We start from the raw sequence: 12,101 nt of genomic DNA, 5'->3' as shown, positions 1-12,101 counted from the left end.
TTGAGCCCTAACTAAAATGAGTTTACATAATAGCAACTGCCAACTCCTATTTGTCACAATTTTGTCTTTAAAGTTCTTTTCTTATCTAGTGAGTTCTATTCTTATCTGGTTATTCCACCTCTTTCAAAGTCCATTACTTGAGCTGTGAACCAGCCAACCCCACAACCCCCCCCCCCCCCCCCCCCCCCGCCGCCCCCATCCTCTCAAGCTCTGGATTCAAGTCTTGTTGGTGGGTTGGTTGGTTTTTCTGTTGCCCTGACTGGGTATGTGGATGATGGAGGGACACTCTAGCCCATGACCTTTAGTCTAGGGAAACTTTCCAGGACAGTAATTACCTGGGACTTAGCTTCATCAAAGGCATGTTTTGATCCATCAACCCCTTGTCCTGGCCCAACCCTTTACAGTTCCTGTAGGTCACCTTTGGGTAAAATAAAGATAACATTTATTAATTTTTCTCTTTTAAACAATTGGAAAAATATGACGAAACCTTTGGAGGCGGGGGGAACCTTTCCCTGACCCCTTTGATCCATTTCCTTGTGAGTTATAAATTCCTGGTAGTATTTCTTTAATGTGGTAGCACTTTATGCTGTATTATTCCATAGCTGCTCTTAACCCTTTTGACCCAATCATTTCTGCTTTCATTCATTCTTTAAGAGTTCTTTTCAAGCACTTTCATGTCCATTAATTTATTTTAGGTTGAAAAATAGTCCTGAGTTGTGGGAAGGGTGTTATTAGTTCCATTTTTATAGATTCAGAAACTGAAGCCCAGAGATGTCAAGAGACTTTTTTCAGGTTCTTACAGCTAGTTAGTGGTCAACCTGAGCTAAATAATCTTCTGACTCTTGGGCCCATGATCTTTGTGCTACATCTTACTGGCTGCCTGTTAGTCTTCCTCTCTTCTTCTTTTGTCTCAATATTTCTTCATCTCAACTCATTTTAACCTTAGTCCACATATTCTCCACCCTTCAAAGCCCTCCCCTTCTGTCTAGCCACACCCCTGCCATGTGCTCTGTGAGACAGCGGCCTCTGGACCCCTCAGCATCACTCCTTGCTGGACCAAGGGGACCACTTCATGTCCTGAGAGCCTCTCTTCTCTTCATGTACTTGGTTCCACATTCTGGTCTTTTTCCATAATATTTTGAGCCACAACCCATTTGATGATATGGAGAAGAAGGTGACTCTTTTCTTCTCTGGGGAGAGGAGCAAACCTGAGATGCCCAAAGCTGAGGTTCCCAGCCACAATTCTCTTTGACCTCAGAGCACCCACAGTGAGTTCCAGAGCCATGGAATTTTTCAAAGCACTCAAAGGTCAATGTGGATTTTTCTTAAATCACAAAATGTTAGAGCTAGGGATTCTTTAGACATGATCTTTTCCATCCTTCTCATTATGGATGAGAAAACTGAGGCCCAAAGAGATTTCTGAAATTCAACTCCCTCTCCAGGGTTTCAATATTTGGGAATGAGCATTGTAGGATCCTGAAATGATAGGATCATTTCAGTTGTGAAAGAGTTGGGACTTGTTGGTTAATTTATCTCTGAGACCTTACAAGATCATTGTCTACATTACTGGAATGTCACCAGGTAAAGTGAAGGAACAGGAAACATGAGAACCAAACTGTGTAAGATTTTTTTTCTGAAACGTATCTTTGTCTTTTTGTGAACCAGGTAGTAGCTCCACACTGAGTTTTGTGTACATCTCTGAAATGACCCCTAACCATTCATTCATTTAACCAACATTGGCCAAGTCAGGCAATCTCTATGTGTCCAATATTTTTCTAGATCCTCGACTGTTTTCTAGATCACCATCCACCTGCAGAAAGGAACATACCAGTAGGCACTGTAATGCAGCCTAAGGAAGGAGGTCCCCAGTGGGGGCAGGAGAGCACCCAGGGCAGACACCATACCCAGACCTGAGGTGAACCTGTGGGCGGTGGGTGGGAGGTAGTCAAAAACATTTACACAAGGAAGCAACTGACTTCCAGGTGGAATTTGGAAGGATGGGCAGAAATGAGCCACTCTTCCATTTATTCAATATTTAATGAGTGCACTATGCACCAAGCAGTGTGTTAAGGCATTCCCAGTTCAGAGCTGATGGAAACATTGGAAGTCCCTGATTCATTGGCCCTCACAGTTTAGCTGGAAGTCAGGCAATAAAAGGGAAACAAATAGTACAAAGTGTGACAGGCTGGGAAGAAAGGACAAGTGTGCTGAGATAGAGAACAGGAGGAGGCACATTAGAATAATCAAGCAGGGTCTTGTGAGGAGCTGGTAGTAGATAAAACCTAAGAAATAAGAAGGAATTAACCATGGGAAAACCAGGTGAGAGCATTCCAGACAGGAGGGGTCTGAACGGGCAAAAGCCCTGAAGCAGAAAACCACCAAGCCTATTTTGGTAACTGTGACAAGTCGTCTGTGTCTGGTACAAGGTGAATAAGAAGAGGAGAGAGGCACGATATCCTGCTAGGGAGGCCAGCAGGGAGCAGTACAGCAGAGCTTGGTTGGCTGAAGTAAAACTGGGCAGCGAGGACTTGCCGAGCAGGAGTAGGCCACATAAAGGCCTAGGGATGTGATAACAGTTGGCAGTTGGAGGAATTGGTATGTGAGCACAGAGGCCTATGGCATGGTGGCTTATACTCTATCCACAGCATGGGCTGAGCATCTAGAGGCCTTGGTCATTCCTGACTTGGGGCTAAAGCCATTGATTGTCTCCCTGGACCATTTGGATGGCTATCATTGCACCTTACTAGTCAGTGCTGGGAACAAAACTTCAGGCAGCAAACTGGAGATGAAGACTCCCCCAGTAGACCAAACTGGATGGGAATGAACTCTGCACTCCCTAGGAGACACATAGAAATTCAGAACTAAGAATGGCAAGGACAGCTGCCCAGCAGGAGACAGGCAAATGGCCAAGGCAGCGTGTTTGGATGACAAGGGCAGAAAGAATAAAATGCAAGAGAAAACAAGGACTGTCTCTTCAAAGAGTTGGGAAACACCCTCTGCTTCCCTTCACTTCCCAACTGGGGAGGGCGACAGCAGCGGGACAAGAGGTCAGGAGGAAGCATTCAGTCCCTGACACTCTGCCTGCTACCAGGAGACCTGCTGGGGTGGATGCCACCGGGCCGGATGCCGGAAACGGGAGACACAGGATGCGGTGCCCAGGCCCTGCCAATGCCAGGGCCTGCCCCAAAGAACTGGACATTGGCAAACAGAAAACCATTCAGACCCTACAGCAGTCGTGGTTCCTATGGCAACCAATGGCTCCCCAGCAACTCCACATCCCTTCACTTCCTGGACTAAACTTTCCATTTGATCTCTTTAAATAAAGTATAGTTTGGATAAGAGGGGCTGGGAGGCGGGTAGGTATTGAAGAGGTTGTTGAGGTATGGGAAGATGAAGTCTGGTGTTCATAATAAGTTTGGCAAATAAAAGCCAGTGGATCTCTGAGAAGAGATATAATTAAGCTGTGTGTGTGTGTGTGTATGTGTGTGTGTTTAATCCTGACTTTGCTTCCAGTTCTGGCATTTGCCCGAGGCTCTTTTAGAGCTAAAGGCCACTGGTCACTGCTTCCTCCTGGCCCTTCCCTAGCCATCACTCTCGCCTGCTGAAAGGGATGCTCTGCTGCCTGATACTGTTCCCAGGTCCTAGTTGGCTGAAGTCCCACAGCCCTGCAGGGGCTGGCAGATTAAAGAAAAGGGAAAGACACCTGGCAAGTTAAAGAAAGTCGACTCCTGGGTCCCACCTCTGAGATTCGGAGTCCTTAAGATTTAGTGGAGTTCCCAAATTTGCACTTTTCACGAGCACCCTAGTTTACACAGGTTTGGATGGATGCTGAACACGCACTGAAGAAACACTGTTTTCAGGGTTCACCTAGATTGTCATGCAGCCCAAGGCTGTGGGATAAACAGACTTGCAAGCATATAAGCCAAGATTCAGGCCTGAATGCAGACATACTGGAGAAAACATACCTTTGTATGAAGAGAGGTCTTTCTCAACCCCAAAAATGTGTGCTCTCCAGGCCACTTGGAGCTGCTGAGTTTCAGCATCTTTCAACTGACACTAAAGCTTTGCAAAAGAAGAAGGTTCTAGTTCTCCTCTTAGCAAAATGTGTGCTGCATCCCCTCTCTGAAAGTGACGCCAGCGTCACCAAGAAAGGCAGGGCTCATGCAACACTTCATTTACGTTAAAATGGAGAAACTGGTTGCTATTTCTGAGTCAAACAACACAAATAAGACACAGGGGAAGTCACATGAAATGAACCAGAAAATTAACAGAAATGAGCATGACCAAGAAAGCTGGAAGGAATTTCTCTCCTGGTGGAAATGGAGGAAATGTTTGTGTTGACCTTGTTTTCCTCTTTGGTGCTGATTAGTTTTAAGTGGAGTTGTTTTTAGTTTTGTGTGCAGTGACTATATTGTGCTTTGAGCCTCATCCGGTTCATGGCTGCCCTGCCATTTCAGTCAAATAAATTAAGGGAATCTCCAAAGGAATAGTTTAATTCCTTTTTAAAAATTTTTTTTAATGTTTATTCATTTTGAGAAACAGAGACAGATGGAGTGTGAGTGGTGGAGGGGCAGAGAGAGAGGGAGACACAGAATCTGAAGCAGTCTCCAGGCTCTGAGCTGTCAGCACAGAGCCTGACGCAGGGCTTCGAACCCACGAACCATGAGATCATGACCTGAGCTAAAGTCGGACACTCAATAAACTGAGCCACCCAGGCACCCCAGGAATATTTTAATTCTTAAAGAAATTGACAAGGAGCACATAGAGAGGAAGAAGTAGGAAGTGACCAATCTCTTCTCTAGAGACAAAGATGAGTGGTAACTTGTGGAGGAAATGTGCTGGCATTTTATATCAAAAGTTAACATACAGAGGGGTGCCTGGGTGGCTCAGCTGGGTAAGCATCTGACCTCAGCTCAGGTCACGATCTCACAGTTCATGGATTCGAGCCCCCCCATCAAGTTCTACACTGACAGTGTGGATCCTACTTGGTATTCTCTCTCTCCCACCCTCTCTGCCCCTCCCCACTTGCACTTTCTCTCTCTCAAAATAAATAAATAGTTTTTTTTTAAGTTAAAAAATAGAAATTCCCTGAGTGGACCATCCATTGCCCAATACCAAGGTAGTGGAAAACTTTTATACTACCTCGTATAGGTTCATAGGGGCTGGTTTTAACAAAGGGATCATGTCATATTTCTTTGTATCCATCATGGTATTCAGCATGGTTGCTGGCCATCTAGTAGGTATTCAAAAAGTCAACGTTAATTAGTGGACTTGAAGAAGTCATTCTCATGGCTTTAATGCCTCAGTAAGCTATTTTCAGGCTACATTTACTAGACATCGCCTCCAGGATGAGATGATAAAGAAAGAGACCTGCGGTGTTTCCTCTGAGCATTTCTTCTAAGCTTGATGTGTCTGCAATAAGTCTCCAGAGAGATTGGCCCAGGAAGAGCTTTTGGAGGCATCCGTCTGCAAGACTGCGCTTGATCACATGTGAGGGTTCTGAGTTGAAAAATTAAATGAGGCCAGTGCAGAAGAGTGCTGAAGAGTGCAGGCTCTGGTTGCCACCATCTGAGCTGGAATCCCGGCTCTACCATCTATTGGCTACATGACTTTATACAAGTTACTCAACCTGTGCTCATCCCAAAGATGAGGATCATAATAGAATCTGTCTTTTTAAAAAGACATACATTTTTTAAGAATTGTATTTATTTATTTTGAGAGAGAGAGAGTAAGCATGAATGGGGGAGGGGCAGAGAGAGAGGGAGGGAGAGAATCCCAAGTAGCCTCCTCACTGTCATTGCAGAGCCGGACAGTGGGCTGAGCTGGAATCAAGAATCGTTTGCTTAACCGACTGAGCCACACTGGCGCCCCAAGAAATGCATTTAAAAAAATTTTTTTAATGTTTATTTTTTTGAGAGTGTGTGTGTGTGTGTGCATGTGTGTGTGTGTGTGTGTGTGTGAACAAGGGAGGGGCAGAGAGAGAAAGAGACAAAGAATTGGAATCAAGCTCCAGGCTCTGAGATGTCAGCACAGAGCCCAACGCGGGGCTTGAAATCACATACTGCAACATCATGACCTGAGCCGAATTCGGACGTTTAACTGAGCCACCCGGGTGTCCCCCAAGAAATGCATTTTATATCATGACATAATGTGTGCATTCATGCTATTGAATTTATATAACTGAAAAAAACAGTTTCACCAAATAAAACTTACCCTTATTACATGCAGGGCATTGTAATATTTTACCTTCCTTTCTTCTCAGTTCCGTTCTACCTTGTTGCATTTTTTAAATGTTGGTTGTACTCTATTAAATTTGTTTCACAACCCTCTAATGGGTCTTGGATCTGCAGTTTGAAAAATTCTGGAGGGTGTTTGCTGCTCCAGCCACTGGGTTAACACTAAATTGCTTGCTCCAGGGGGTTAACCGCAGGTGACTCTCTGCTAGCAAAAGGAAACCTCGGGTCAGTATCTCTTCACTCTCAGAGGGAAAGAGCCTGATATGGCAACACAGGGACCTATTGCGAAATGAGTGTGCCTGGGCCACAAGCCACAGGCAAGGCTCAGCAGGAGTGGCTTGGATCATGTGTCTACCCTTCAGCAGAAACGGTGAATATACGTGTTAGCAAAACACACTCTTCTAGGATATCACCACAAAGAATTATCAAATCAAATCTAATTTGGGTGATCAGGAAAAAGACAGAAACAGAAAACTCTGGGGTCTTGCTAAACATTTCAGTAAGGAGAGGAGTCCACAGATTGTGAGATGTTTTCCAGAAGGAAAGTGAAAGTCAGATAATGTTTGAGAGCACAAGTGGTGTTTCCTGGACTTTCCAGCACCTCTGGTACCCAATTACCCATCCCGCTTCTGGCTGCATCTTTCTTGCTGTGTTGTCTAGGGAGCTGGGAAACAGAATATTGGAATTTCTTGCCTGATTTCTCTGCCTTATACGTTTTTAGGTTTTGTTGTTTTTTGTTTTTTGTTTTTCTGTGCAAATCAGAAAGGTCTGAAGGAAGGGAGCCTCACTGGAGGAGTGTGTTCTTACTGGCCACTTCAGGATGAAAGGAATTTACATTCATTGAGATCATGTGGGAACAGACAAATAATGTGATGAGTACTGCGGACCATAAAAACATCTATTTTTTTTGGCAGATTATGTTGAAATGATTACATTTTCCAGGGCTCAGAGACTAAACTAAGATTTCCTTTCAAAAAAAAAAAAATGCTGCCTATCTACACAGACTCCAGAACACTCCCTAATGTGGTATAGATGCTTAAGAAAGCCATCCAACGTCCTTCGTTTATGGTGTTCTCAGGCTGCTAAAGTCAAGCTATTATCTCCCTTCTCGCCTCACCTTCTCACAGATGTGCCTAATGACAAAAAAGGAGGTGGGTCCCTCTGTGCTACTTCATGCAGGTGCTTGGGCAATAACAGGTTGTGACTTCCAGAATATAAGATGGAAAATGCTGCCATCAAAGTCTGTAGGATATAGTACAGATACCATACAGGGCAGGTTACCATTTTCTTTAGTTTCCGTGATAGATTATGAGGCTGGTATGATGTTTAAAGGTCACCTTATTCAATTCCCTCAACACATCATCCCACATCACCTGGGGTGCCTGGGAATGGCCTTCACTCCCTAGTCTACCTCCTTCAAATCACTCCAGCTCATTCTTTCCATTTACTAAATTCCAATAAACAGGTCGTCTTTACCACAGACTTCAACAACTCATTACTGTTTTTTTCCATGTGGACAATATTCCATGTTTCTATCTAGACTGCACTGTCTCTGGCTTTCTCTTTCTTCTTCATTGATACATGACACTGGATCCTAACTGCTTGTTGACTGACTCCACAAAAATCTCTACTTTGTTTATGTTTGTTCAGACAGGAGAACCAAGCTTAAGAAAGTATCTCCTAGGGGGTGCCTTGGTGGCTTAGTTGATTGAGCTTCTGGCTCTTGATTTCAGCTCAGGTCATGATCCCAGGGTCATGGGATCAAGTCCTGTATCAGGCTCCATGCTGAGTGTGGAGTAGAGAGAGAGAGTAAGATTCTCTCTCTCCCTCTGCCCCTCCCCAACTCACACACATTCTCAATCTGTCTAAAAAAAAAAAAAAAAAAAAAAAAGGTATGTCCTAATCTCCAACTAAGACAAAGTTCAGCTAGAAAGGAGAAGTGTACATTTCTGATGAGGAATCCGACCATGTGAAAGAGATTTTGTGGAACTTTTCAAAATATTGCCCGTAATTAGCAAAGGGAGTTGGCTATAACACAGCTGCCTGAAACAAAAAACGCCCACTTAAACAATATGAATGTATTGCCTCATTTAACTTAAAGTCCAGAGATATCTTGGGTTGCAGGAGGCATCTGGTCCACTGCTACTCAGTAATATCATTAAAGGACAGAGGTTATTTCTGTCCTGCTGTCCTCAGCACCAGCTTAATTTGAATGTTGGTTCCTCTCAAGAGAACAAGACGACCACCACTGGACATCAGGCTATGTATCCGCTTCTTGTTCATACCCAGCAGGAAAGGGTGAATGAAAAGTATCCTCTTCCCAAAGCCCTCTCCTTTATTCTGATTGGCCAGAGGAAGTCATGTGTCCATCACTGGCCCAAAAAATGGCTGCCAGGAGAATTCCACATGCTAACTGGTATAGATCAAGTTTTCTGGATAGCAGCATTATTGATATTTTGCATTGGATTATTCTTTGTTTTGGGTCCATTCTGTGTATTGTAGGATGTTAGCAGCACATCCTACCTAAAACCTAAAATCCCTAGGTTTTATAGCTCTCCATCACCACCAGTTGTGTGAATTGGAAATACCTCTAGACATTGCAGAATGTCCCCTGGAGGTGGAAGGAGGGAAGATCACCCCTGGTTGGGAACCACTAGTGTAGACTAGTCAAGTTTCCTACTGGCTCTGTGTCTCAATTTTCTCTCATCTGTAAAATGAGAATCATGCTACTATATTTCTCATATGGTCAGTATGAGAATTAAATGAGTTTATCCATATAACAATATCGAGTATAATAAGCACTATATAAATGTTAGCTATTACTTTTATCCACTCCTTTTGCATCAGCAGTGTAGGAGGTACTAAATAAGTACTTTCTGAATGAATTAATGAATTCAGTAGAAAAGTCATTTGTACCTGTGTAACACTGATGTAATTCAGCAAAATAGTATTCTGTAATGCCACACCTATTGAAAATCTCTGAAGCTGGGATTAGATTCTGGGTCTGTAGGGCATTTAGTTTCTTAAGAAGAAACCTAGTGGTCCCACTGGAAATGCCTTCTTAGATGTCTAAAGGTAAAAGTATGTATAAAGGTGCTATTCTGAGTTTATATGACCACTACAGACTGAGAAAGGCAAGCTAGGAGGAATCAGGGCCCTTAGATGGATTTGCTGATCCGTTCATTTGACACATGGAACAAGACCTCTCTGCATTGTACCCTGGTTACCAAGATGGAGAGCATTTCCCTGGCCGAGTGTTTTAGTTGGAAATACAGTCTGAAATCCAATGATTACAGATGCTGAGAGTAGTGTCTTGATGACAGAATTTAAAAGTTTATGCATTTAAAAAATTTTTTCTAAAACATTTATTTATTTTTGAGAGAGGGAGAGACAGAGTGCAAGCAGGGGAGGGGCAGAGAGAGACGGAGACACAGAATCCCAAGCAAGATGCAGGCTCTGAGCTCTCAGCACAGAGCCCAATGAAGGGCTCAAACTCACGAACCATGAGATCATGACCTGAGCCAGAGTCAGATGCTTAACTGACTGAGCCACCCAGATGCCCCTAAAAGATTATGTATTTTAAATTTTTGTTACTGTTCATCATAATAATGTTTATATTTGAGCAGTGCTCCCATACAGTGGAAGTTTTAAAAATCCCTTTTACATGCCTCTCGGAAGCATTACTCTCAAAGAGGGAATGCATCCATATCACAAAGTGGTATCTGCGGAAGCTGAGCTTAAGGAGTCCTGAAGGAGAACTTAAACAGGCCACACACACTGACCAAAGTTCAAGGTCTGAAAATCACCAGGACTGAGGAAGCCAGCTGACGGTTGTTAATGAAGCCTTTCCTGCAAGGATGGAGGAGGCACAAGGACTTCTGTAGGGCCATTCCTCAGCAAATTAGCACAACACATGAGTGGAGGGTAGACCAGTGGAAGGGGAAGGGATGATGGTAGAGATAAGAGCTTCTGGTTAAGCATGGTGGGTTGAAAACGTGTGATCGCCATCCAGAAATACTGCTAATATGTCAGGGAAGAGATTTAAAAATCACATTACACATAAATTATCAAGGACAAAGGAAACGGGACAGAAGGCATCACTAAGTAAAAAGTGAGAGGCTATGAAAGTATGTGTGTGTGTGGTGAGGTATATGTGAGGGGTGTATGTGTCGTGTATATGTGTGTGTGTGTGTGTTAGGGGTGTGTGCGTATGTGAGGTGTATGTGGATATCTGTGGTGTATAAATGTATGTGGTGTGTGTGATTGCGGGTGTGCATGTGTGAGGTGTGTGAAGTTTATGTGAGGTGTGTGTGTGTATGGGCATATGTATGTGAGATGTGTGTGAGTTATGTTTGTGTGGAAAGAGGTGGTGGGGAGACACTAAGGTCTCTTTCTCATAGTAGGAAGTTGTCTCAGTCTGCTCAGGGTTCTACCACAGCCTGGACGGCTTAAACAATAGATAGTTACTTCTCATAGTTCCAAAGACTGGGAAATCCCAGATCAAGGTGAGGGCCAGTTTCATTCCTGGTTGGCTTGAAGATGGCCAGCTTGTCTTCATGTTCTCACATGGCCTTTCCTTTGTGCATGCTTTCAGAGACACTCTGGTGTCTCTTCTTCCTCTTACAAAGGCACTAATCCCACTGGATCAGGCCCCACCCTCATGGCCTCATTGCACCTGAGTTATTTGAATAAAGGCTATATCTCCAAATACAGTCACATTGGTGGTTGGAACTTCAACATATACATTTTAGAGGGACATGATTCATTCCATAACAGAAGTCAATAGAAGATATTAAATGGTAAAATCAAGGAATGGCATATTATTTAGCAAAATAGTGGTAAATATAAGAAGAAATAGCAGAGTTAGAAGAGATTGCCCCTGGGGCAAAAAACAAGGGTGCAGAGGACTAAGGCAAGGGTTTCTTTATTATTATCATCATAAGACTTGTAGTTCTGTCTGCCTTTTAAAACTTGTCACATATAATACCTTCACAGAAATAGAAACTTAATTTAATTTAGAATAATAGTGAAATTGCTTATAATAATTATTATCTGCCTTTAAAACCCCACTCCTCCATGAAGTTTGGTTGATTAAGACTGGGAAGAAGAGGAATAGATGGGATGCTTGTCATTTGTTGTCCAAGCTGGGGCACTTCTAAGAATGAAGGGGAACACTTAGAAATTCCCTGGGGACAATAGGTGCATGAAAGGACAACCCTGGAGAAACTGGGATTTATGGCCAGCCTACTCAAGAGGTAACTAAGGTGGCTTTATAAAAAAAAAAAAAAAAAAAAAAAAAAACAAAAACAACGGGGAAAGATTATTTCAGAGATACAGGGGCAAAAAGATGGCTACCCTTCCAGCGTTGAGGATTGGCAGATAAATACATAATCTCAAGTGATATCCACTCAACTGAATGGCAGCGTCCAGGGAAGTGGTCCCTGACCCCTCTGCCAGACACCCCAAGGCAGAATTCTGTGCTCCTCTATGCTTCCTAAATGTCTTCTTTATACCTTTATAGAAGAACTTACCACACCCACTTGACACAATTTTCTTGTCTGTGTCCTGAACTCCCACTGTGGGCCATCTACCCCCTGTGCTGGACAAATTTAGGGAAACAAGAATTGTGTTAGTGTCACCTGTTTTCCCAGAATCCATCATAGTATGATAAACAGGTGCTCAAAATGTTTTGCTGAATAAATATTGAATGTAGCTGCAATGGGAATTATAGTTTTTTGGGTTTTTTTTAAAGAAACACAGGCTAGGGGCACCTGGGTGGCTCAGTCGGTCGGGCGTCCAACTTCAGCTTAGGTCATGATCTCACAGTTTGTGAGTTTGAGCCCCGCATCGGGCTCTGTGCTGACA

Source organism: Neofelis nebulosa, chromosome 15 (assembly GCF_028018385.1).
Source record: "Neofelis nebulosa isolate mNeoNeb1 chromosome 15, mNeoNeb1.pri, whole genome shotgun sequence".
Classification (NCBI taxonomy): domain Eukaryota; kingdom Metazoa; phylum Chordata; class Mammalia; order Carnivora; family Felidae; genus Neofelis; species Neofelis nebulosa.
The sequence above is the reverse complement of the archived record's forward strand: the minus strand, read 5'-3'. Positions refer to the sequence as shown.